A 27,331-nucleotide genomic window follows, 5' to 3' on the forward strand; every position below is an offset into this window, starting at 1 on the left:
CCCAGGTCGACGGGCACGTGCACCTTCCGCCGACCACTGGCGACAACATCGATGTACTGTGGAGACCTCACGCCCCACGTGTTGAGCAATTCGGCGGTACGTCCACCCGGCCTCCCGCATGCCCACTATACGCCCTCGCTCGAAGTCCGTCAACTGCACATACGGTTCACGTCCACGCTGTCGCGGCATGCTACCAGTGTTAAAGACTGCGATGGAGCTCCGTATGCCACGGCAAACTGGCTGACACTGACGGCGGCGGTGCACAAATGTTGCGCAGCTAGCGCCATTCGACGGCCAACACCGCGGTTCCTGGTGTGTCCGCTGTGCCGTGCGTGTGATCATTGCTTGTACAGCCCTCTCGCAGTGTCCGGAGCAAGTATGGTGGGTCTGACACACCGGTGTCAATGTGTTCTTTTTTCCATTTCCAGGAGTGTATATTTGCCGAAGAACCACAGGGTGCAGAACCCAGTGACGTTCATTTACTCTACTGGTGACAGAACACCGAAAACAGCAAGAAGAGTAAACTGCCTAGGAGTAAAAATTCCGTATCGATCTAAGCTTTTTCGCGAAGTATAGCTGTAGGTGAATAGGTGCTTCTCTTGTAGCAACCTGACCACTATACGTATTGCTCAGTACTCCTGACGGTAGACGTGTCGGCTAAACGGGGAATGACGAGCGCCACAGCACGGGCGCCATAATTTAGGAACGTAATTATGGCGTCCAAACAGGCGGCTGACCCCGCGGGCGCGGACTGCCTGAATTGCGTGACGTCAGACCCAGCGCGGGCGGCCGAGGAGGCGGAGGAGATGGGCGGCGCCAGCGCGGCCGGGCCCCGGCGCCGGCGCCAATTGCTCGCGGCCCTGCCAGAGGCTCCGCTGCGCTCTGGTCTGGCCCTCCTACTAGACGGCGCGCTGCCTATTAACGGCCAGTTACGGCACTTACCACCAGGCGCAGCCTGACGCTGACCCGGTAAACAGAAACGAGCAGTGTGGTGCAGTCGCAGTCGTGAAAGGTGGGATCGGCTCCCACCCTGCCGTTCAGTTCTAGGTTTTCAGCCACCGACAAAGTCGTCTGTGCTATTGCTGAACCTCTGCTGAGGCACCCTTGATCACTACCCAAGGTCGCGACCGAACGAAGTGGCGCAGTGGTTAGCACACTGGACTCCCATTCGGGAAGACGACGGTTCAATTCCGCGTCCGCCATCCTGATTTAGGTTTTCCGTGAATTCTCTAAATTGCTTAAGGCAAATGCCGGGGTGGTTCCTGTGAAAAGACATGGCCGACTTCCTTCCCTAATCCGATGAGACCGATGACCTCACTGTTTGGCCGCCCGGAGTGACCGAGTGGTTCTAGGCACTACATTCTGGAAGCGCGCGACCGCTATGGACGCAGGTTCGAATCCTGCCTCGGGCATGGATGTGTGTGATGTCCTCAGCTTAGTTAGGTTTTAGTTCTAGGTTCTAGGGGACTGATGACCTCAGAAGTTAAGTACCATAGTGCTCAGAGCCATTTGCACCATTTGAACCTCGCTGTTTGGTCTCTTCTACCAAATCATCCAAGCCAATCGTGATCGCCAGCACACGATTTCAACTATAGCCGTAAGTATACTCCACCCTGAGGCGATATCCAGAGTAAAGCTTATTATTACGCGACCATTTCTGCGGAATGAGTGACGTAACATATGCAAAACCATAATGAAAGACCTATTTAAGCAGAATACTTAATTGACGCCGGGTAATATGATAAGCAGCATTACTAGTAATTAACTTCGGTAACTGACTAACACAGCCTTACTTTTATTTTACTCTTGATTGGAATCTGCTTGTCCTGTAGAAGTGGGAGAACGGTGAAAGCATTCTGAACGATGGAAACACTGATAGGTTATCCCCGTTCCGTGAATTCTTGTAGAAAACATTTTACAACCTGAGAGTGGAATGAAAAGGTTCGGTTTCTAACAGAACGAACTGTTATGTTCTAATGTAGAAAGCTGACTGTTTCTTGAGAAACCACTGGATGCGAGAGATAAGTATTTCAAAGACTGATAGGGGTCCTGCAGCTAAGGCCCTTTGTAGAGGCACCGCTCGCTGAACGTGTTGATTCTGTAAAAATCAAATGTTTTTGCAACGTAAAACAGCTAAAGTAACTATATTCCAGGTTACAGACGAAAACTGGGCGGTGGCGATGAAGACTGCCTCGTTTGTCGCAGAGAAAGAGAGAGAGAGAGATACAGGTTGAAGCGACTTCTTCTGTGGAAGATGGTAGGATGTACGTTATTCGTTAACCAGCTAGAGGAAGGGCTAGCGTCTTCTAAGGGGTAGTTTTGTCGACCGGTTCTCAGAAGATCTAGAGCTCAGCCAAAGGGGTAGAGAATGCGAAAATGTGAGATTCTCTTTAATCACTCATCTTCAGGAGCCTCCACCACTAGACTTCCACACTGAAAGCCCCCGTCAACTCCGCCTGCCTGCCGCGCCGTCTGAGCCGATGCATTGGGGACTTAGAAAAATTTGGAGCTGATCTGCAGGTAGCCACTAACGAAGGTCATTGGTTCCACCAGTGACTGGTTCTGCAACCGCTTCAACCATCACGTGCAATAGTACGGTGAAACTGAGCTGCAGCCGCAAGACGACGTCTAGGGACAAAATCATTTTAAATTGGGTTACTTCAAGCTTCACACTGAATACTTTTATTTCAACTGAAATGAACAGTCTGCTTTCAACTTTAACCACAAGTCTGACACATTTGCTTCTGCAGTACTATCTGTTTTCGATTAACATCACGATAATTACTGGGTACTTTGTAATTAGCATCTTTCGACCTGAACCCTAAGTCACACTTGCCAAGGCCTTGTTATATTGATGTTACCACTATTTTTCATTTGTTTTGTCAACAATTTTGTCGGAATAAATGAAAGTTATTGTAATTCATGTCTCGTTTAGTAGGCATAAGTTACCCCAGTTTTGAGGGCATCCTAATATTAATGCGACTCCTGCTGGGCTTAACTTCCATTCTAACAACCGAGCCACCTTTGCACTACGAATTTACGAGAATAATTCGCCTCAACCACATTTACAATATTGATTACGTTAAAATATGATGAGGTACATGAAACGAGCTTCTTGAAGGTTGTGCTAACAAGTGAACGAAATGAACAGAGCAATCTGGTGTGCCCTCGGCAACGCTAGCGAATGACTCAAAATTATCTGGCGCTTGGTCATGTCACACCAGAAACATCAGCTGAGTCGTTATTAGAGCACAGTTAACAGTCTTCTCAGTTAACACAGAAAGCATTTCAACAGATAAAGAAAAACTGCTACAAGGCTTACGCAGCCAAAACAAATGTCTCATATTATGCTTACGGGAGACACAGAAAAGATGCGCACGTTGAAAGGTGGCTACACTGAGCCACAGCGCCAGAGATCGCGCTAGAGAGTATTGTTCCGCCGCCTCTACTGGCAGTGATTCTTGAGATGTCGTGGTAGTCAGTGCTTGGGGAGAGCTCGTGGCAGAGAGTGATTATTGAGATGTGCTAGTAGAGAGTGCTTGCTGAGATGTGATACTGAAAAGTTCTTGTTGAGATGTGGTAATAGCGAGTCGGTGTGGAGATATATTGTAATGATTAGAGTGATTTTGGTCAATATATGAAGGTAAAGAAAAAATTTTTCCTTTTCTTTTTACTATCTCGATGTCTTAAATAATGCAGCATTACAGGTTCAGTCAACAAAGCATCTGGCTTGTGTTCTTGTATTAGAGTGTAATTCTGCTTTCCTTACGCAATTATAGTATTTCTATTTTTTAGTTACTTCAGTATAAATGGTATTTAAAAATTCTTGTCTTGTTGAAGAAGAACCGTGCCAGATGTGCGTTGAGTCATACTTCCACATACAGAACAGTTACACTTGTGCTTTGGTTTCGTAGGTTTTATAGTTGCTGGGGACTTAATTAATTAATTGTGTTAATGAAAATTTCCATTTCATTCTTTGTTATTGTTCTATACAGTCAGATAGCGTAATAATACTAGTCAGGGCCAACCGTTTACGAGACTTCGTAATCGGACAAACAGCTACTAAAGCAAAAATTAAAATTATTTGCATTCATATATAAATAAGCCCCCATGCACGTGGCGACCGCTGCTTCGAATCGTCCCTTGGAATTCTTCTGATTGTAGAAATAGTAGACAGTAGGATTGTTGTAGTAATTTGTAGTTTAGTAATTGTAGTCTATATTGCATGTGTAGATTTGGTATTTTTTTTGCAAAATTTCATTTCTGTTGTCTTGTCTACGGGTTTGACAATTAGTGCAATTATTTCAATTGTTCGATTAATCGTGTTTGAGGGAAACATTTCGTGTGAATGGTATTGTTGGAGATAAAGTGTCATTGTGTGTAATTTTCATATAGTGACGAGTTTTGTATGTTTTGTAAATGATTACGCGGTCAATGAAAAAGGCAAAAATGATGGATAGTCAGAATGACGAAATTGTTGACATGGCGAACTCGCCAACACAGGACAACAGTATGATGGATAATGAAGTTGAAAACAATTTAAGAAGTCGGGAAAATAGTCCGGAACCATTTCAAAATTTTTCTCAATCAGAAAATTCACAGAATACGAGATTAACGATAGAAGATTCTGAAATAGTATCGAACACAGATAGCTCTACAGCTATGACGAAGGAAACTGGTTTTGCGGGAAATGTTAGGGGCGAAAAGAATTTTGAAACCGTTAATATGGAGCAGTTGATGAGTGCAATATTAAATTTGGGATCTCGGTTAGACTCACAAGGATCTGAATTAAAAACACGGTTAGACTCATAGGGATCACAAATAGGAACAATTACAGCTGGTATGGGAACAATGGAAACACGGTTAGACTCACTGGGATCACAAATAGGAACAATTAAAACCGAGATGGGAACTTTGGGATCTGAACTAAAAACAGTGGGATCACAAATAGGAACAATTAAAACAGAGATGGAAACAATGGAAACACGGTTAGACTCACGAATAGGGACATGTTTCAAAAATATGAAAGATAAGTTAAAGAAAGAAATCAGGGAAGAAGTGCAACCGACTTTGAATTCTCACAATAATAGATTAATTGCAGTAGAGATTAGGCAAAGGGAACAGGATAGAGAACAGGAAGAAAGAGATCGCGCGATAGTACAAAAATTTTCAGAGTTAAATTTACAACGTGCACACAAGATAAGGAAGAAATATTTGGGAGAATCGAGGAATCCGTACCAAATGACAGAATAAATAACCTAACACAACAATATGAACAGTTAACTACCAAATGTGTTAATACTGAAACCCGAGTCGCGACACTTACGGAAGACGTAAATAAACAGAAAGAAAAAATAGGTGACTTATCGGAAAGAGTTGAGGAGATTTCAGATAAATTGACAAATCTTAGTTTACATGGGGACAGATATTCGGATGACACGGCTCCATTGCCATTTGCGGAAACTGAAGAGTACCAGAGCATAAATAAGCATGTTGAAAATCAGGGAAAATTTAATGAACGCGTTAAAAGGGAAGTTGAGGCATTACGAAAGCAAGTCAAACAAATTGAAGGTGAAATCGTAGGAAAAGACAGCAGAAGAAATTTAGAATCACAGATAACAGAAGGGTTTGAGGAAAGTAATTTGTTTCATTTACGGGATGCAACAAGAGAGCGCCAGGCGCGCGAACTTGACAATAATCGACATTCAAACTGGGACAGACGCGGTAGGTCTTTGTCGCCACGAGGCGAAAACTTTGACTATAAACACTTTTTGACTGTTCGGAAATTTAAGATCTTCCGCAATTCTAAGAATGACATACATCCATGTTCATGGTTAGATCAATTTATGTACGCACTTCCACCAAATTTGCCACTAAGTCACAAACTGAAATTTATGTGCAGCTATTAAAGTCCTCAGGGGATTCACTACACTAATTGAATATGTGCCGTAGCGCTCACAGGGCCCCGAGCTGTGGTGGTGCTATTTCCCTTTTAGTTTTCTGCACCGCTGCCTACTCTTTCACTATTCTTTGCATCTATAAAAATAACTTTTCTACTATCCATCTATCTAGACAGTAGGTAAACAATAAGCGGATTTGACTGTTTTACCCAAAAGTGACTTCGGAAATTACCGTTTGGACTTATTGTATCTTCAGCAGCATTCATTCGTAGCTTAAACGAAATTTTACCTGTTTATCTTCGTGACAATATTACTTCATATGTTGACGATATTCTTATTGCTAAACGTTCTTGGAGTGAGCATAACAAAATTTTTGATTCATCATTACGTATTTTTGCAAGAGTTGGCATTACAGTGAACTTGGAAAAATCTGAATTTGGTCGTTCTCAGGTGAAATTTCTCGGTCACATTATTTCTACAGACGGTATTCTTCCTGATCCAGAGAAATTAGACGCTATTCGTAATTATGCTGTTCCTACCACAAAACGTGATGTTCGTAGTTTCCTTGGTGTCTGTAATTTTCTTAGACGCTTTGTTAGATTGGACAATTTGGCCACACCTCGTTTATGTGAACCATCTGGAAAGAAATCTAACTGGTGTTTGGATGAGGAAGCTCAGTCAGAATTTGAACAACTTCGTGATGCTTTAGTTGCTGCTCCACTTCTTTCACACCCGGATTTATCTAAAGATTTTTGTTTGGCAACGGATTCATCATACAAGGGCCTAGGTGCACACTTATTTCAAGAGATAGAAGAAAACGGCGTTGTAGTACAGAAGACTATTGCATTTGGAAGTCGTGTTCTCTCTAAATCCGAAAAGAATTATTCGATTACGGAACTTGAAGCTTTGGCTGTTGTTTGGGCTTTCACAAAATTTCGCACATTTTTGTTTGGCAGACATACTAAGGTTTACACCGATCATCGAGCTCTGGAATTTCTTATGTCAACAAAATTAACTCATGGCAGATTATCACGATGGGCGTTGTACCTACAGGAGTTTGATTTTAGTATTGTTTACATACAGGGATCTTCAAATATTGTTGCTGATGCTTTATCACGTGCACCTGTGGGTTTGAAACAAAGTGCTGAGGAGGACTGCAAAGAAAACCATTATTGTTTGATGTATATTCAAGGTGTTGCGTTTGAGAACTTTATTTCGTCTTCGCTCCAGGACATCGCTAAGGAGCAAAATAAGGATCCAATCTGGAAGGACATTAAGGAGAAGTGGAGGAGAAAGGAAAGCGTAGCGATTAGACAGCATTATTTTGTCCGCAATGACATTCTTTTCAAACGAAAATCGGTCGACAACTCTGTTTGGTTAGTTTGTATTCCTGATGAGTGGGTCAATAAATTGATTTGGTACACACATTTCAGTTATGCGCACTTTGGTCCCAGAAAATGCTTTCACAAATTGCGAGAAAATTGCTACTTCAGTAATATGGAAAAACGTATTCGATCTGTTCTTGCCAAATTCAAATTATGTCAAAAGGCTAAGCCGCCAACTGTTTCTCACAGAGCACCGTTGTTTCCTATCATTCCAGCGAAATTAAAGGACATGGCCGCAGTCGATTTGTTCGGTCCAGTGGTTCGTTCTACTAATGGTTTTGCGTACATTTTCGTAGCAGTGGAATTAACATCAAAATATGTGTGTTTTACACCTTTACGCAAAGCAACAGCTCGTTCAGTATCTAATGCTTTCATCAAACATTTTCTTAAAGAAGTGGGTCATGTTGATAAGGTTATATCAGATAATGGTTCACAGTTTCGCTCTAAAATTTGGCTTCGTACTCTACGGCGTCGTAAGATTAATCCAATTTTTATTTCACTTTTTCACCCTCAATCTAATGCTACAGAGAGATGGATGAAGGAAATCAATAAATTGTGCCGTCTTTATTGTCATCAGAATCACAGAACTTGGGATCAGTAACTTCATATTTTTCAAAACATTCTGAATGAACTTCCTAATGACTCAACTTCTTTACCACCTCTATTGATATTAAAAAATAAAGTACCAACAAATCGCATTTCTGAAATCATTCCTTTTCCGCCTTCACGGAAACTGCGGCATTCTGAAGTTCTCAACCTGGCTCTACGAAATATTGCGTCTGCGGCTGCAAGAAGAGAGAAATCAGCTAAACGTCCTGGTCGTTTAAAAATTTTGTCAGTTGGTCAAAAGGTGTTAATTAAGTCTCATCGTTTGTCTCATAAAGGAAAAGGCTTATGTCGCAAATTTTTTCTGCTTTATAACGGTCCATATAGGTTTCGCAAAATTATTCATGATAACACTGTTGAAGTAGAAACTCTTAAATCTCGGCGCTCTAAGGGAATACATCATATATCTAACGTTAAAATTTTTGTGGAATGACATACTTTTGAGAGACCAACAGTTATACGTAAACACACGGAGAATACAAGGATACCGCGCCGTGTTCCGGCGGCGGCAGATACTCAAAGCAACAGTCAGTCTGCGCGCCGCACAAGGCAGTCGTTGACCGCAAACAATCACTTTCTACGTCACGCGTAGACAGCTGATCGAGCGCTCAGTGTGAATGCACTGACAGACGTAAACAAATACACAGTCTAATTTCTCCGACTAAATTCTGTATAAAGCTATGGTGACTTTATAAATTATGTTATTAACGTTCAGTATTTTTCAGGATACGGTTGTGTAAAATATTTAAGACCTTCAGGTAAATTCTGTGCGTGTCCGACGTTAAGACGACTTGCTATGGAGAAAATTTCAGGAAGAATGTAATTTCGAAGAAAAAAGTAATAAACTAAAAAGGGTAATTATTAATTGAGTTTATTTTTCAGGTAACATAATTCCACTTAGGTACGTATTTTAGATGTAATTTGCTGCTCGCGATTACGTGATTCATACTTTGTGCTAATTTCATGTTCTATGAATTTACTTGTGAAGCTACGTGCTTGTGTACAGTTGCTGATTTTGACAATTATTGATTAATGAACAGTGTTATTACTTATGTATATTATGCATCGCTTGGCTGCTATGCTTTTACACTGATGTCATATTTTTTTATTATGTGCCTGCTGTGCTTATTTATTTACATTTTAATTGTCACCTGATTAATTGTGCTGATATGGTTACGTATGTAAGTTATACTTTGTGATTTATCTGCTTGCGCCTTCATGTTTACTTATTAAGATTACATATGAACATTTATTTGCCTATGCTATAATGCTAATGACCTGTTTATTATATAAGATATGTACTTGCTGCTTTGCGTATGGATTGCATATTTACACATTTCTGTTTAGATGTCATAAGTACTCTTCAATTTAGAATATAGCAATGCTGATATACTGTGTACGTACATAGAGTTTAGGTTACACTGTGGTATTAATTATAGATTGTTCGCTTGGCAGAGCCTCGTTGTAGGAATTGTGCTGTATCCATTTGTTGACATTCTGTTCTCTACTGGTATATTTACTCGCTATTGCATGTTTTGCTTGCGCTCAGTGCCTTATATTTTTAAGATAAGAAAATGAACTGCTATAATTCGACGAACGACATTAGTACGAGAAACTTCATAGAAGTCACATGAGCTGGAGGTTTTATGGAAGCTGTACAAATTTATGCTAATAGACCATTGACAGTTATTACACTGCATTCTTCGTGAGCAATTGAAATAGGAAGTGACACTTGACACAAGAAATACTCCACATGTTTGCTTCTGTTTGCCATAATTTTTGAAGTGGTGTACACACTGAAATATCACGATCATTAACACTTCGTAATCGTACTTAATTACTGAGAGTTATTCGAACTAAGTCTGTTAGAGGTCATGTATGCATTTCTTTTATTTAATGATGGACAAGGAACCAAAATGTATCTTATAATTTATAATGAGTAGAAAATTTGGGTCAGATGGATTACACAGAGGTTGTGTGTGGACACTGTGTCTTCGGATTGTATGGGATGCTGAATTGAAGTTGCACTAGGATTTTGTCTGTACTTGTTCGAGGAGACTGACTAGAGGAAAGAGTTGTTATGGAAGTGAAATGATATTGGTGCTGAGGTTTATATGTATCGACGTATTATTGAGGTATTGAGATTATGTGAAGTTGATGATTATTGGAGTTTCGTGGACAAGAGGTAAGGTAAATGAGGTATTATTGAAGTATTGAGATTATGTAATGCTGATGATTATTGGAGTTTTGGTGGATAAGAGGTGAAGTAAGTGAGGAGCATATTTTTTTGTTGGTCTATATGGAACAAGGAGGATGAAGATGGCAGACTAGAACACTCAAGTAGAAAGAGGATTGTCTACACACACACTTTGTTAAATCACTAAGCAGTATATACTTTTTTTGGAGAGAGGAAGTAATTGCATATCTTGGCTCACTGACAGTTGTTCAGCAACAGTACATTTTGATCTGGCTTGGCAAACATTGGTCTTGACATGATGACTATGACGTTGACTAACTATTATTGACTGTTATACATTGCTGCCACTACTACTTGATACACATGATGAACATAAAATTTTGACAGAATTGCATTTACACAGTTAACACTATTCAACTACACAGTAACACTAAATGTGGATGAAAGATGAGTGAGTGTGTTTTGTGTGTTTTCCTTTTATAATCCCAGAGAAGGGATCCCAACCTATCTCCTAAATATTATTTTACTTGTTTGTTGTGGCTTGCACTGACACCCATAAATATTATAGGTTTACTGTTATTGTGTACTGTAATAGTTAATATGACAATTATCTGATATCATTTGTGTGTTTGTTATGATTTGTATGTTTAGTGTGTAAAGCATTTGTATGTGCATTCAAACTATTGTTCATGCCTGAACTGCGTGATTGGAGATAGGGAATATTATGGACTGTTATTTGCACTTTTTCTACATGATTGGTGCCACTAGGACATGTTTAATTTCTATTGATGAACAGTGTGATTAGTGATAGTGAATTTTATGGACTGCGGTCAGCACCTGGTCAACATTACTGGGTGCCACTGATGGACTGCTTCTACCGAAATGGTGTTACTTGTTGATATCTGCACCTGCTCATCATTGCTGGTGCCACTAATGGAACTGCTTATACTGAAATGGTGTTACTTGTTGGTGTCTGTACCTGCTCAACATTGCTGGGTGCCACTGATGGACTGCTTCTACTGAAAAGATGTCACCTGTTGATGTCTGCACCTGCTCAACATTGCTGGGTGCCACTGATGGACTGCTTCTACTGAAATGATGTCACTTGTTGATGTCTGCACCTGCTCAACATTGCTGGGTGCCACTGATGGACTGATTCTACTGAAAAGATGTCACCTGTTGATGTCTGCACCTGCTCAACATTGCTGGGTGCCACTGATGGACTGCTTCTACTGAAAAGATGTCACCTGTTGATATCTGCACCTGTTCAACATTGCTGGTGCCACTAATGGAACTGCTTATACTGAAATGGTGTTACTTGTTGATGTCTGCACCTGCTCAACATCGCTGGGTGCCACTGATGGACTGCTTCTATTGAAATAATGTCGCTTGTTGGTTTTTGCACCTGTTGCCAATTCTGGGTGCTACTGCTGGAAGTGTCAACTGCTTATTCTTGAGCTATGGAAAGCGTTTATGTGAATATTTGTATAAACCGCTTTTTGTGTATTACTGTTTGTGAAAAGTTATGAGATTCTTACCTGCACATATTCGTCATTGCTGACGCTATTGATTGAACGGTTTAACCACATAATACTTGTGTAAACTGTTATGTAAAGTCACATGTATGAAAGAATTTGTATTGCTTACTGTATTTTATATATTAGGTTATTGAAAGGTCAGTGCAAAGCCAAAATTTTATCTAGTATGTGATATTTACGTATTAATATTATCTTTTATTTTTGTCGGTATTTTTTTGACGAATTTGGTGGTATTTTCACCACCAATGCTGGCAAAAATACCATCAAATTCTAGCCTGTGGAGGAGGGGCATATGAAAGGTGGCTACACTGAGCCACAGCGCCAGAGATCGCGATAGAGAGTATTGTTCCGCCGCCTCTACTGGCAGTGATTCTTGAGATGTCGTGGTAGTCAGTGCTTGGGGAGAGCTCGTGGCAGAGAGTGATTATTGAGATGTGCTAGTAGAGAGTGCTTGCTGAGATGTGATACTGAAAAGTTCTTGTTGAGATGTGGTAATAGCGAGTCGGTGTGGAGATATATTGTAATGATTAGAGTGATTTTGGTCAATATATGAAGGTAAAGAAAAAATTTTTCCTTTTCTTTATACTATCTCGATGTCTTAAATAATGCAGCATTACAGGTTCAGTCGACAAAGCATCTGGCTTGTGTTCTTGTATTAGAGTGTAATTCTGCTTTCCTTACGCAATTATAGTATTTCTATTTTTTAGTTACTTCAGTATAAATGGTATTTAAAAATTCTTGTCTTGTTGAAGAAGAACCGTGCCAGATGTGCGTTGAGTCATACTTCCACATACAGAACAGTTACACTTGTGCTTTGGTTTCGTAGGTTTTATAGTTGCTGGAGACTTAATTAATTAATTGTGTTAATGAAAATTTCCATTTCATTCTTTGTTATTGTTCTATACAGTCAGATAGCGTAATAATACTAGTCAGGGCCAACCGTTTACGAGACTTCGTAATCGGACAAACAGCTACTAAAGCAAAAATTAAAATTATTTGCATTCATATATAAATAAGCCCCCATGCAACGTGTAGAGCAGAAATAAACGGAATGCCTCTCGCTGCCGAAAAACCCCACTATAGATGCGGAAGCTGGAGGCAATTCATACGTTACACGGACATGAAATGAACATGCAAAGGCTGAAATACAGGAAGAGTTTTTTCAGAACATCAGACGTACTCACAGCCACAGATAAGTCACGTTACTACTGTGTAAAGCTAACAGCCCCCTTCCCTCTGGTTGAAAAAGTGTATCTGGAACCCGCTCACTTGGTTAACGACAAAGGATGGATGACGCGGAAGTCCCTCAATAGACTGATATCAGGACTGGGCAGATCTAGGTTTAATATAGCAAAATGGGACTAGAACAAAGAACACAACGTCAAGGGCGACCGTGGAGTAGATCAGACAGTTAATCGTATGCTCCAGCGTCGACTGTGTAAAAAATTATGCACTAATATCTATGAGGCACTGGAGAACGCAGTGGAAATGGCCAAATTCTGGTAAGATTTTATATAATGCAATGTTGGTTAACTGGGTAAAGTGTTTCTTTTAATACGAGAATAATAATAATAATAATAATTAAAAACGTTTCACTTTTAAACGTGAGTGTTTCAGAAGCACATGCTTCCGTCTTCAGGCGTAAATCATCACAAGAACCAGAAAACAAAGGAATAAAAGAGTAAATCAGTTAATAAAATGGTAATCTCTCTAGGAACAAGTTGTCTATGGTTTCTTCGCTCTGCAGTCCCTTTTTTGGGCATCATATCTCCGTTGCGACGATACAGCACTATGTTGAAGCGTACTGGGTCAATAGCACTGGTCACAACACCCAACAACTTTTTTTTTTTTTTCGATATACCCGGATTGACGCGTACACTACATGCGCAAGTCTGCAGTTCACACTGGAGCTGTTTCACTATAGTGTTATCTTTAAAAAATTCAGGCAGGTTCCATACACAATAGGGCGTAACACAGCTACGACGTGACCGTGTTTAGTCTATTGCATAGCACACGTACGAGAAATAGTGGGGCGAACTTCGCTCAAAACCAGCAAGAAACCTGCTGGTGGTGGGAACATTAGGAGGTAAATGCAAACTGCAAGACTTCCTCGCCATAGAAACAGTTAAAATATGGGCCATAGCCTCATCCTATTGGGATTCAATTGTCAAAGTTAAAGTGGAAAGACAATTGGCTGACAACCTGCTCAACCGAGACGAGTGCCTCTATATCCACAATTTACATAAACCTTTCTATTTCGCCTGTTGTCTCAAAGGAAATTTCGTTTCGAATCTTCACCGGCCTGGATTTCCAATTCACACAGTCCATTTAATGATTAACTGCTTAACTGATAAGCATAGCGGTTTTGCAGACCCTACACTTGCGAAATGTCGTGCGGTCGCGTTCTCGCTTCCCGCGCCAGGGTTCCCGGGTTCGATTCCCGGCGGGGTCAGGGATTTTCTCTGCCTCCTGATGACTGGGTGTTGTGTGATGTCCTTAGGTTAGTTAGGTTTAAGTAGTTCTAAGTTTTAGGGACTGATGATCATAGGTGTTAAGTCCCATAGTGCTCAGAGCCATTTGAACTTGCGAAATTTTCATCTTAGAATTAGAAGCAAAATTTTATATATCGCTGTGTTGTGTGTGAGTTATGCGCATATTACTCCACAGAACAGCTTTGCATCACGTGGTTTCAGTATCTCAGCGTAAAAACAGGAACGCTTAGACATTCGGAACTCACTCATCGACTCGCCTTGATGATGGCTGTACTGCGCACAGACAAAATATCGGAAGAGGAGCAATAGTTATCACAGATACCTGCCTGAAGAAAGATGTACTATTTTATCCGACGGGAAAAACTCGAAGAATCACGTGAGGCAATTCGTTTCCATTGATATTCATATTAATAGTTCACACACGTTTTTCAGTTTCCAAACCGACCTCTGCAATATTCGAGAACTTCCTTGCACTCCACCTCTGCAACATTCGAGAACTTTCCTGCACTTGACCTATATACAGAGGACGCCGACGTTTCCCGACAGTCGTCTGTTTTCTTTTTTTGTGTTGATTAAGACACTGATGAAGATGAAAGTCACTGACAGTTTGAGACTAGCAACCGAAATAACATGCCATACCAAATGCAGAGTTTTTATCCATTCAATGATATGCAACCTGCCTTCAGGTGATGATCATAGTCTCAGCTTATTACAACCACTGCACTATCTCCCTACGATGTAGGCACGTTATGGAAACTGTGTGTCTCTCATTGGCGCATTTACACGGATGTGTGTTCTGAGTCTTCGTGGTTTAAAATTCCGATGCCTTCCAACTCTAGCAGTTATCCAGGTGGCTCTCAATCATTAAAGGTTTACAGCTTCTATCAAGCGTCTCTGTGCTTTGGCAGTTTCATCTTTGGAGGATTTAGTGTGAGAAACTGTATGGTCAATTTCGAAATACATTCCAATTCCAAACAAAGCAGTTGCTGAGAGATGAGAAAATTACCGAACTATCAGTTTACTAATTCTCGGTTGCAACACACTAACACGAATCCTTTACAGAAGAATGGAAAAACTGGCAGAAGCCGACATCGGAAAAGTTAAGTTTTAATTTCGGATAAATGTAGGAATATGCTAGACAGTATTGACCGTACAAGTTACCCTAGAAGACAGATTAAGGAAAGAGAAAACTACGCTTATAGCATTTGTAGACTTGAGGAATACTTTTGACAATGCTGACTGGATTACTCTCTTTGAAATTGTGAAGGTAACAAGGATAAAATCATAGGAGCGAAAGGTTATTTACAATTTGTACAGAAACAGGCCGTAGTTATAAGAGTCGAGGGACATGACAGGGAGGCGGAGGAGGGGAGGAGATTAGTGTTTAACGTCGCGTCGACAAAGAGGACGGAGCAGAAGCTCGGATTAGGGAAGGATGGAGAAGAAAAGCTGCCGTACCCTTTTGAAGGAACCATCCCGGCATCTGCACTAAGCTGTTACGGGAAATCACGGAAAATCTACATCACGATGGCCGGACGAGTGTTTGAACCGTCGTCCTCCCGAATTGAAGTCCAGTGTGCTAACCACTGCGCTACCCCACTGGATGGAAGGGAAGCAGTGGTTGAGAGGGGAGTGAGACAAGATTGTAGCCAATCCCCAATGTTATTCAAGCTGTACACTGTACACTGCGTAGTGGAGGAGGCCAAAAAATATGGAGTAAGCATTAAGGTTCAGGGAGAAGAAATAAACATGTTGAGGTTTGTCAGTTACATTGTAATTCTGTCGGAGAGACAAAAGACATAGGAATAGCAGTTGAACGGAATGGATAGTGTCTTGAAAGTAGGATTTAGTATGAACACCGTCAAAAAAGCAAAAACAAGGATAATGGAATGTAGACGAATTAAATTAGGTGATGCTGAGAGAACAAGGTTAGGAAACGAGACACTTAGAGCAGTATATGAGTTTTGTTACTTGGGCAGCAAAATAACTGAAAATGGCAGAAGTAGAGTAGATATAAAATGTAGACTGGCAAAGGCAAGTAAGCGTTTCTGAAGAAGGGAAATTTGGTAACATCGAATATAGACTTAAGTGTTAGGAACTCTTTCCTGAAGGTATTTGTCTATGTAGGTTCAAAAATGGTTCAAATAGCTCTGAGGAGTATGGGACTTAACATCTGAGGTCATCAGTCCCCTAGGGCTTAGAACTACTTAAACCTAACTAACCTAAGGACATAACACATACATGCCGCGAGGCAGGATTCGAACCTGCGACCGTAGCGGTCGCGCGGTTCCAGACTGAAGCGCCTAGAACTGCTCGGCCACAGTCTATGTAGGCATGTATGGAACTGAAATATGGACGATAAACAGTTTAGACAAGAAGAGAATAGGATCTTTTGAAATGTGGTGCTACTGAAGGTTAGATGCGTAGAACACGTAACTAATGAGAAGATACTGAATAGAATTGGGGAGACAAGTCTGTGGCACAACTTGAGTAAAAGAAGGAATCGGTTGACAGGACGCGTTATGAAACATCGAAGGATCCCCAATATAGTATTGGAGGGAAGTTTCAGTAGTTACTCGAAGATGAAGAGGCTTGCACAGGCTAGAGTAGCATAACTGCATCAGACAGCCTCCGGACTGCAGACCACAATAACGACCACAGCAGAATGGATGGTAAAATTTATCACGGAAATCATTTTGTAGTTAGCTAATAACCCAAAGACCATCATCGTCATCAGGTATTTGCACTGTTCTGTTCATTTCTCTGTAATCTACACCCATCCATGTTGTTCCTGAATGATGTCTACCCAACTCCCACTACGTCATCTTGGGCATTCCTTACCGACTGGAGCCCAGCGTCATAATTACGTCTTCCATTCTAGTTATCTCTCTGATGCATTTATTAGTTTTCCCGTCGTTCGTATTAAGTTGCAGTATTCGTTTGCTCATTGCTCATATACCCTCACCTTGTCGTAAGTCGAAGCTGGCAGTAGACATTGCTAGTATACTTTCCTTTCAGACACGTCGTAATTATCACTTTGAGTACACTGTCTACTTTACCACAAGCACGTCAAGCCAGCCAACAGTTCTGTTTCTCTTCTTTTCTGTCCATCTGGTCGTGGTTTTCATGTGGCCTAGTTTAAACAATCCATCAATTGCTCTTACAAGTTTTTGTTAACTCGTTCACCATTCTTTATATGTTTTGGCTGTACACTATTTTCTTCTTGTTGTAATCCCTTTACAAGCCTTATTTAGAGAGAACAACCACAGACAAATGACGGTGGGAAAGCTGTTGCCAAACTGATAATCGTCAGAGCAGATATGTGTATGTCTTGAAAAAGCTGCAAAGCAAGACGAGCGACCAGTAAGCACCAGGACAAAGTCGGCAGCTGGGAGCAGCACTTGTCGCTCTTGGCGCCGCACGTCCCAGAGACGCTGTCTGCCCTAAGTGACTCTTGGACAGGCTCTTCCTGTGACGAAGCCGTCTCTGCAGAAGCGGCGAACCGCTCGTGGGCGTCCTACACGGCTGAACTGTGCGCAGAAACGAGCCAGGGCAGGCTCAGTATTGGTCTAAGTGTTGTTGATGTTCCTTCAGTCGTGTTGGTTTGCGAAAATTAAGAAATTAGGAAAGACGTATATTCTTTTTAATTTTTAGTATTACTTCTGTTCATCAACGGTGAATATAAATGAATGATTTGAGAAAATCACCCACCCAGTTGTAGATATAAAGGTTTATTAATTACACTTTACATTGGCGTCAAAATTTTTGAAATTTTCCTCTTCAGGAACACATGGACTTACTGGCGAAATTTTTTACATCATATTTAAAATGAATTATCAAGGTGTGAAGGATGTACAAAACTACTAGATAAAAATACAATAAAAAAATTACTTAGCGAAAAATCACAAATTTCAGTAGATGGTATGTGTGACTATCAGGGAAATCAAATAAAATCCATTAAGAAACACTCCATTGGAGGTGGGCTAAGCGTTAAAGTCCTCACAAAAAAAAATTTATATGGAAACTAAAACGGCCCACATGTGCTTGATCGCATGTGGCGACTGACCAAGTTGTCGCAGTGAACAAAATATAAAACATCGGTAGATGGCGTACCTACGCGGACACTTATGTGCTTAGCAAACAGTTAAAATGTAAATTATCAACCGCCAGGTTATACCGAAAAGGGACTGAGAAAATTTCTTGGTAGAAAAATGGCGGACATGGGTGGCAGGGAGGAGGAGGAGCAGGAGGTGAAAATTTCAAAATGACTTACAACAGCAAAAAGGAAGATAAATAGAAAGAGAGAAAATATTTTGCAAGAGAAATAGAAATTCGATGAGAATGATTGAAATCTGGAGGCCACCAACGAACTGCAACTACATTAACCGGTCTGAAGTACCGGCTGCTTGCAATATGGACAATGCTGTTGATTACTTTGAAGCACAGTAAAACTTCGAAACATGTATCTGTTTTGTATAACTTGCAAATAAATAGTTGCCACTGTTGAAGTTCCAACCCTCATTATTTTCTGACGCTTGGTGTGGGAATTGTAAGATTAGTTTACCAATTTGTCAAAAAAAATGGTTCAAATGGCTCTGAGCACTATGGGACTCAACTGCTGTGGTCATTAGTCCCCTAGAACTTAGAACTACTTAAACCTAACTAACCTAAGGACATCACACACATCCATGCCCGAGGCAGGATTCGAACCTGCGACCGTAGCAGTCGCACGGTTCCGGACTGCGCGCCTAGAACCGCGAGACCACCGCGGCCGGCACCAATTTGTCACTCTGCCATAGAACTACAGAAAATAGTCGCGATTTAATTACATTTTTCAAAATTATGCTACCAATGCAGTTCCTACAATGTACTGTCTTGAATAGCGTGTAAAAGGTAGCAATAAACAGCCCGGAAGTATGGTAGCTCTACAGGAATAATGAGTGGCTTCAGCTGGATATGGCTTACCTGAAGAAACACGTGAACTCTCTTCCTCTCTGAACTGAGGCCATTTCCAAGGGCAGCTGCGCTGTTACGCGGTATTATCGTCACATCTCCTGTGGGTATCGGGTTAAGTCGCAGTGGGTCACCTAATTAAATCTGGTGCGTTCTCGCAGACCAGAACTGAAAGCATGACCTTGACTTGCTTCTGGAATAACTGTGGGTGAACCTTTCAATACATGCGTTACACAACCATTACTAGTAGTAAGGCGACTGTAGCACAAGTCGGTACCGATGTTGTAGCCAGACAGGACCATCAGAAAACGTTTGCTGGAAGATCGGTGATTAGAAAGAGTACTATATTCCTCGCCAGCCCTCATCGCAGTGTGCAAATCCCATCCTAAGCTATAGCAATAAACGTAATTAGAAAAATCAAAGGCGCCAATTCCTGTTTAGTGGTGAGAGTTGGAACAGGCTTGGTGTCAGGGATGGTCTGTCGCCGCTGTAGAGTTGATCGAGAGAGCGACAGCAACATGTAGTTTCAACTCCGGGCTTTCTCTTGCAGTAATCAATGGCAAGCGATAAGCAAGAGCATTTCCATTTGAATCTTATCCATAACCTTTCCTGCTAGATGATATACACCTTCTTTGGTGGATTCCACCTAACGTTTCTTCTTTTCTTGCGTGTTATGCTGGATCCACGTCTGAACCATAACAATAAACAATTTCTGCTATGAGTCGGTCAGAACTTCCATTTTGCATTTGATTCTTGTCATCATTCAAGAAATGCGGCACCCGTATTCCACAAAGCTTTTCCACAGTGAATGATTCGTGTGTAACGTCCAGTACCGTGTCCCATGATGTGCCTACTGCGTCACGTATTTGAGACGTAATCTGTCCAAGAGACGTGCAGCCCACTTTGAACTTGGACATCTGTTTCTTGTAACTGCAGGAAATGAAGCCCCATTCACTATAAAGTTTTATCTACTTTAAATGAATTTCCGTTAGTGATAAACCTCGAAACAAAGTTAAGACTCAACAGCACGGCAGCTTACACAATTGAAAGAATCATAACTAATCAAAAAGCTGTGTAGATGAAGTTTACCTTAGGGCTAGGTTTCGTACCAACAAATAAAGATAAAATTCCATTAATATCACAGCTATCCCTAAGCAGTTAGAGAGAATTTTGTGGAGAACAAAAGAAGTAAGCCAAAATCTTAGATTTGAATATCTGAACCTTATTCACATTTTTCCAGATTTTACTGTAAGAACCATTGACCTTGACGTTGGTGGGGCGGCTTGCGTGCCTCAGCGATACAGATGGCCGTACCGTAGGTGCAACCACAACGGAGAGGTATCTGTTGAGAGGCCAGACAAACGTGTGGTTCCTGAAGAGGGGCAGCAGCCGTTTCAGTAGTTGCAGGGGCAACAGTCTGGATGATTGACTGATCTGGCCTTGTAACACTAACCACAACGGCCTTGATGTGCTGGTACTGCGAATGGCTGAAAGCAAGCGGAAACTGCAGCAGTAATTTTTCTCGAGGGCATGCAGCTTTACTGTATGATTAAATGATGATGGCGTCCTCTTGGGTAAAATATTCCGAAGGTAAAATAGTCCCCCATTCGAATCTCCGGGCGGGGACTACTCAAGAGGACGTCGTTATCAGGAGAAAGAAAACTGGCGTTCTACGGATTGGAGCATGGAATGTCAGATCCCTTAATCGAGCAGGTAGGTTAGAAAATTTAAAAAGGGAAATGGATAGGTTGAAGCTAGATATAGCAGGAATTAGTGAAGTTCGCTGGCAGGAGGATCAAGACTTTTGGTCAGGCGAATACAGGGTTATAAATACAAAATCAAATAGGGGTAATGCAGGAGTCGGTTTAATAATGAATAACAAAATAGGAGTGCGGGTAAGATACTACAAACAGCATAGTGAAAGCATTATTGTGGCCAAGATAGACACGAAGCCCAGCCCTACTACAGTAGTACAAGTTTATATGCCAACTAGCTCTCCAGATGACGAAGAAATTGAAGAAATTTATGATGAAATAAAAGAAATTATTCAGATAGTGAAGGGAGACGAAAATATAATAGTCATGGGAGACTGGAACTCGGCAGTAGGAAAAGGGAGAGAAGGAAACGAAGTAGGTGAACATGGATTGGGGCTAAGAAAGGAAAGAGGAAGCCGCCTGGTAGAATTTTGCACAGAGCACAACTTAATCATAGCTAACACTTGGTTCAAGAATCATAAGAGAATGTTGTATACATGGAAGAAGCCTGGAGATACTGACAGGTTTCAGATAGATTATATAATGGTAAGACAGAGATTTAGGAACCAGGTTTTAATTTGTAAGACATTTCCAGGGGCAGATGTCGATTCTGACTACAATCTATTTGTTATGAACTGTAGATTAAAACTGAAGAAACTGCAAAAAGGTGGGAATTTAAGGAGATGGGACGTGGATAAACTGACTAAACCAGAGGTTGTACAGAATTTCAAAGAGAGCATAAGGGAACAATTGACATGAATGGGGGAAAGAAATACAGTAGAAGAAGAATGGGTAGCTTTGAAAGATGAAGTAGTGAAGGCAGCGGAGGATCAAATAGGTAAAAAGACGAGGGCTAGTAGAAATCCTTGGGTAACAGAAGAAATATTGCTTTTAGTTGATGAAAGGAGAAAATATAAAAATACAGTAAATGAAGCAGGCAAAAAGGAGTACAAACGTCTCAAAAATGAGATCGACAGGAAGTGCAAAATGGCTAAGCAGGGATGGCTAGAGGACAAATGTAAAGGTGTAGAGGCTTATCTCACTAGGAGTAAGATAGATACTGCTACAGGAAAATTAAAGAGACTTTCGGAGAAAAGAGAACCACTTGTATGAATATCAAGAGCTCACATGGAAGCCCAGTTCCAAGCAAAGAAGGGAAAGCAGAAAGGTAGAAGGAGTATATAGAGGGTCTATACAAGGGCGACGTACTTAAGGACAATATTAAGGAAATGGAAGAGGATGTAGATGAAGATGAAATGGGAGATACGATACTGAGTGAAGAGTTTGACAGAGCACTGAAAGCCCTGAGTCGAAACAAGGCCCCGGGAGTAGACAACATTCCATTAGATCTACTGACGGCCTTGGGAGAGCTAGTCATGACCAAACTCTACCATCTGGTGTGCAAGATGTATGAGACAGGCGAAATACCCTCAGACTTCAAGAAGAATATAATAATTCCAATCCCAAAGAAAGCAGGTGCTGACAGATGTGAAAATTACCGAACAATCAGTTTAATAACTCACGGATGCAAAATACTAACGCGAATTCTTTACGGACGAATGGAAAAACTGGTAGAAGCCGTCCTCGGGGAAGATCAGTTTGGATTCCGTAGAAATATTGGAACACGTGAGGCAATACTGACCGTACGACTTACCTTAGAAGCTAGATTAAGGAAAGGCAAAGCTACGTTTCTAGCATTTGTAGACTTAGAGAAAGCTTTTGAAAATGTCGACTGTAATGCTCTCTTTCAAATTCTGAAGGTGGCAGGGATAAAATACAGGGAGCGAAAGGCTATTTACAATTTGTACAGAAACCAGATGGTAGTTATAAGAGTCGATGGACATGAAAGGGAAGCAGTGGTTGGGAAGGGAGTGAGACATGGTTGTAGCCTCTCCCCAATGTTATTCAATCTGTATATTGAGCAAGCAGTGAAGGAAACAACAGAAAAATTCGGAGTAGGTATTAAAATCCATGGAGAAGAAATAAAAACTATGAGGTTCGCCGATGACAGTGTAATTCTGTCAGAGACAGCAAAGGACTTGGAAGGGCAGTTGAACGGAATGGACAGTGTCTTGAAAGGAGGGTACAAGATGAACATCAACAAAAGCAAAACGAGGAAAATGGAATGTAGTCGAATTAAGTCTGGTGATGCTGCGGGAGTTAGATTAGGAAATGAGACACTTAAAGTAGTAAAGAAGTTTTGCTATTTGGGGACCAAATTAACTGATGATGGTCGAAGTAGAGAGGATATAAAAGGTAGACTGCCAGGAAAGACTGGCAAGGAAAGCGTTTCTGAAGAAGAGGAATTTGTTAATATCGAGTATTGATTTAAGTGTCAGGAAGTCGTTTCTGAAAGTATTTGTATGGAGTGTAGCCATATATGGAATTGAAATATGGACAATAAATAGTTTAGACAAGAAGAGAATAGAAGCTTTCGATATGTGGTGCTACAGAAGAATGCTGAAGATTAGATGGGTAGATCACATAGTTAATGAGGAGGTACTGAATAGGATTGGGGAGAAGAGAAGTTTGTGGCACAACTTGACTAGAAGAAGGGATCGGTTGGTAGGACATGTCCTGAGACATCAAGGGATCACTAATTTAGTATTGGAGGGAAGCGTGGAGGGTAAAAATCGTAGAGAAAGACCAAGAGATGAATACACTAAACAGATTCAGAAGGATGTAGGTTGCAGTATGTACTAGGAGATGAAGAAGCTTGCACAGGATAGAGTAGCATGTAGAGCTGCATCAAACCAGTCTCAGTACTGAAGTCTACAACAACAACAACAACACTGTAAGATATTTTCGATTGGTTACCTTGGCTCTCGAAAGACGCTAGAGGGGAGACGTTGTAGGAGAAGGTAAATGTTATAATGTACAAAAGAGAGAGTTATCGATGATGATGTGTGTGATGTGTCTAGTAAGCAATCGGATATTATCAGAGAATAAGAAAATACGAAGGAAGTATAAGGACAATCGAAAAATTAGTGATAAAATGTGATTATGGGCGGTAGCGTTCTCGCTTCCCACGCCCGGGTTCCCGGGTTCGATTCCCGGCGGGGTCAGGGATTTTCTCTGCCTCGTGATGGCTGGGTGTTGTGTGCTGTCCTTAGGTTAGTTAGGTTTAAGTAGTTCTAAGTTCTAGGGGACTTATGACCACAGCAGTTGAGTCCCATAGTGCTCAGAGCCATTTGAACCATTTTTTTGTGATTATGGCAAAATACGTAGTTAATTTTCTATTTTGATTTCAATTTGTTACATTTCTCCTGAAGGACACGACAGCACTTTGTGCCAAATGTTTTGTGGCATTCATGAAAGCAATAGGACCATATGAGGAATAAATTAGGATGGTTGGCAGCACCTAGGATGCAAAATGTTCAGGACTTATGTGGAAACGAAATCTCGATCGTCCTCCGCACAAATGTATATGAATTAGTAGTGTTCCAATAATGTGTGATGAGTCAGTAACGCTACCAACTGAAATAAACTCGAAGACGATAGCCGAATCGATCTTCATCACTACTACGTCCATGAAATCGTTCTCACGGAGCGAGGTGGCGCAATGGTTAGCATACCTGACTCGCATTCGGGAGGACGACGGCTCAAATCCGCGACTAGCCATCCTTATTGACGTTTTCTGATTTCCCTCAATCACTTCAGGCCAACGCCAGGGTGGTTTCTTTGCAAGGCACGGCCGACTTCGTTCCTCATCCTCCCTAATATGATGGGACCGTTGACCTCGCCGTTTGGTCCCATTCCCAAAATTAACCTGCCAACCAATCATACCGTTTGAGTTAGTCACGAACTTCACTTTGACGAACGCTTTTGTGCTGCTTATTTGAGCCCAATAGCTATCTCATTACATTAAGGAACCTCGTGATACACCGCTGTGCTGAAAATTATACTCTACCTTTCATCCTATTGGTTTAAATTAACATCGTTGATTGTATGTGGAGGAACATGCATTGCTTGACAAAAAAATAAAAAAAATGAAGCACTTAGAAGATATGATCGGACGTCAGTTTAACTTCATATATGAACGCATCATCGGCATATATGTAAATGATTCGTTGCAATTTTGTGTGACAGGCAGAACGGCCGCCAGAGTGCTCCAGTGTCGTTCGTGTTTACTGTAGTTAGAGGCCTGGTTGAGTATATACGTGCCATGAACAGCGACGGATGTTCAGTGAGCGGTGTGAAGAACACGAAGGCATACACGTGTAAAACAGCGCTATCAGCACCTGCCAAGATTTGATAGAGGGCCTCATTGTGGGACTTACGTGGGACCGTGAGGGCAGGCATGGTAGTTGTCAAGGTTCTGCACAAGCACGTCTGACTACCAAAAGGAAGGAACGCCATGTTGTGCACCAACCACGTCATAAATCAATCACATCTGCGGCTGCTATTCGAGAACAAGTAAGGGACTCCTTGCAACATTCTGCGTCATCCCGCAAAATTGGTGGAAGAATAGCAGCCGCCAAGCCAGGGTATTATTGTCCTGTGCGTAGACTACCGTTAACACCACAACGCAAAGCCTGTATTTGGAATGATGCCATGTCTAGGAAGCGTAAACTGTTGATGACTGCTTCGCAGTCTGTTCAGCGATGAATCGCCATTCTGTATTACCCTGGATGAAACGTCGGCGAGTTGGCGGCAATCTGGAAAGAGGTCTCACCCTTCCAGTGTTTGAAGAGGCATAAACGTGTTACGTCGGGCGCCATGTTCTAGGGAGCCATCATGTACGACTTCAGTATATGGCTGGTAGTCATGGAGGGAACTCTGAAGGCACAACGATACGTCATGGACATGCGATTTCCTCAAGTGTTACTGCATATGACAGCATCGTGGTGCCATTTTTCAACAGGTCAATGGTCGTGCATAGGCGGCATGTGTCTCTATGAAACTTCGTGAGGTTGAGGTACTTCCATTGTCAGCTAGATCCCGAGATCTGTCTCTGATAGAACAAGCTCGAACATTGACTCCGTCTCAGTCCCAGAATTTATTCGAACCAGTGCACACATCGGTGTCAGAGGAGTGTCATAAAGTCGTTTTATCCTCATTTAGACAATTTCGTCCAAAACTGTCGTAACTGATCCTGTATTCCGAGATGAGGCAATTAAAGCATGTGTTGCGAAGGAATTGTTATACGGAGACTTCACATAGTGCTCTCCAAGAAATGGAATTGTATACATGTCCACTAATCGCAAGGCAATCTGTCTATTGCGCTACTTTCTGTCTTCTGTGGGGATGCCTCTGGGCTGACACGGTATAGAACTTACTTGCCTATCGCCGAAGAAAGGAAGAGATGCTACGCGTCATTAAGGGTAGTAGTGATTCGAGGGCCTCTGGAGTTTACGATGTCCCTTGTTACTATGGAAGAAACGTTGTTGGTCAAGCAATTCTACACAGGTTCTGAAAGTGGTGCAGAGTACTAAAGGCAAGTTGAAAACCGTGATTTAGAGGTATCGGTGATTACTGATCCAAGGTGTACGATTAAACTACAGCTTTGTATCGTGAAACGAAACTATTGTCTCAAGCATCATTCTTTTGGGACGTTGTCATCAACGAGGGCAAGGAGATCAGTATGCGCAACAGTAACTTTAACGGGAATAGCTGCTATAAGCTTAGTGGACCATCGATTCAGACTCTTGGTTCGGAGAGTTCGTACAGACAAATACACCAGTGGGATCTCGAACAACACGACCCATGGGAACATGATAAAAGTCAGCTGATTCTTCTAAACTGTTTGGTCGCAATCTTAAAAGACGCTGTAAAACTTCAATTCTAGTGCTGATTCTCTTCTTCCAAATAGACATCGATTTCCTTTTTTATCGTTTCAGCAACATGTTTTTTCTCTCATAGAAAATCAAATTTATTTCCACGTTTCCGATCTCTACTTTTTCACTCTTAAGGTTTCTGCTTTTTTTTTTAATTTTTCAGAAAGTTATTTTGACTTGTCTGTATGCTGAATCTGTCCTTCGGTTGACCACTATCATTTCAATTCCGTCAGGTTTTGTTATACTAATTTAGTTTTAACTTCCTCGCACTTCATATTCATTTGATCCCTAATGGACTTATATGACTGTGTTCCTTTCTTTACATGGACACTTTTTTTAATTTTCTTCCTTAGACAAACAATTTAAGTATTTATTTTGCCATACACACTATCTTCAGAGTATTTAACTGCTACATTTGCTCTACAGTATTTCGTTAATACAAGCCGACACTATTCCAACAAAATTACGAGGGATTTTCGATGGCACCAACATCCCATAAGTCTTTCATCACAAGGGGGAGTAAGGAAAAAACTTATGTAACCTTCAAACATATGGGAATCTTATGAACAGTCATCTGCTGATGAATGTGTTGCTTCGAAACCAGTTACGCGGTTATTTACTTAAATAAATATCTTTATTAAGAGTGGCCACGTTTCAAAATGTCAGTTTTCGACAAAATAGCATTTAACTACTATTTTTTAATAGTAAAGACTGTGAAGAATATCGTCG

Source organism: Schistocerca nitens, chromosome 5, assembly GCF_023898315.1.
Source record: "Schistocerca nitens isolate TAMUIC-IGC-003100 chromosome 5, iqSchNite1.1, whole genome shotgun sequence".
Lineage (NCBI taxonomy): Eukaryota > Metazoa > Arthropoda > Insecta > Orthoptera > Acrididae > Schistocerca > Schistocerca nitens.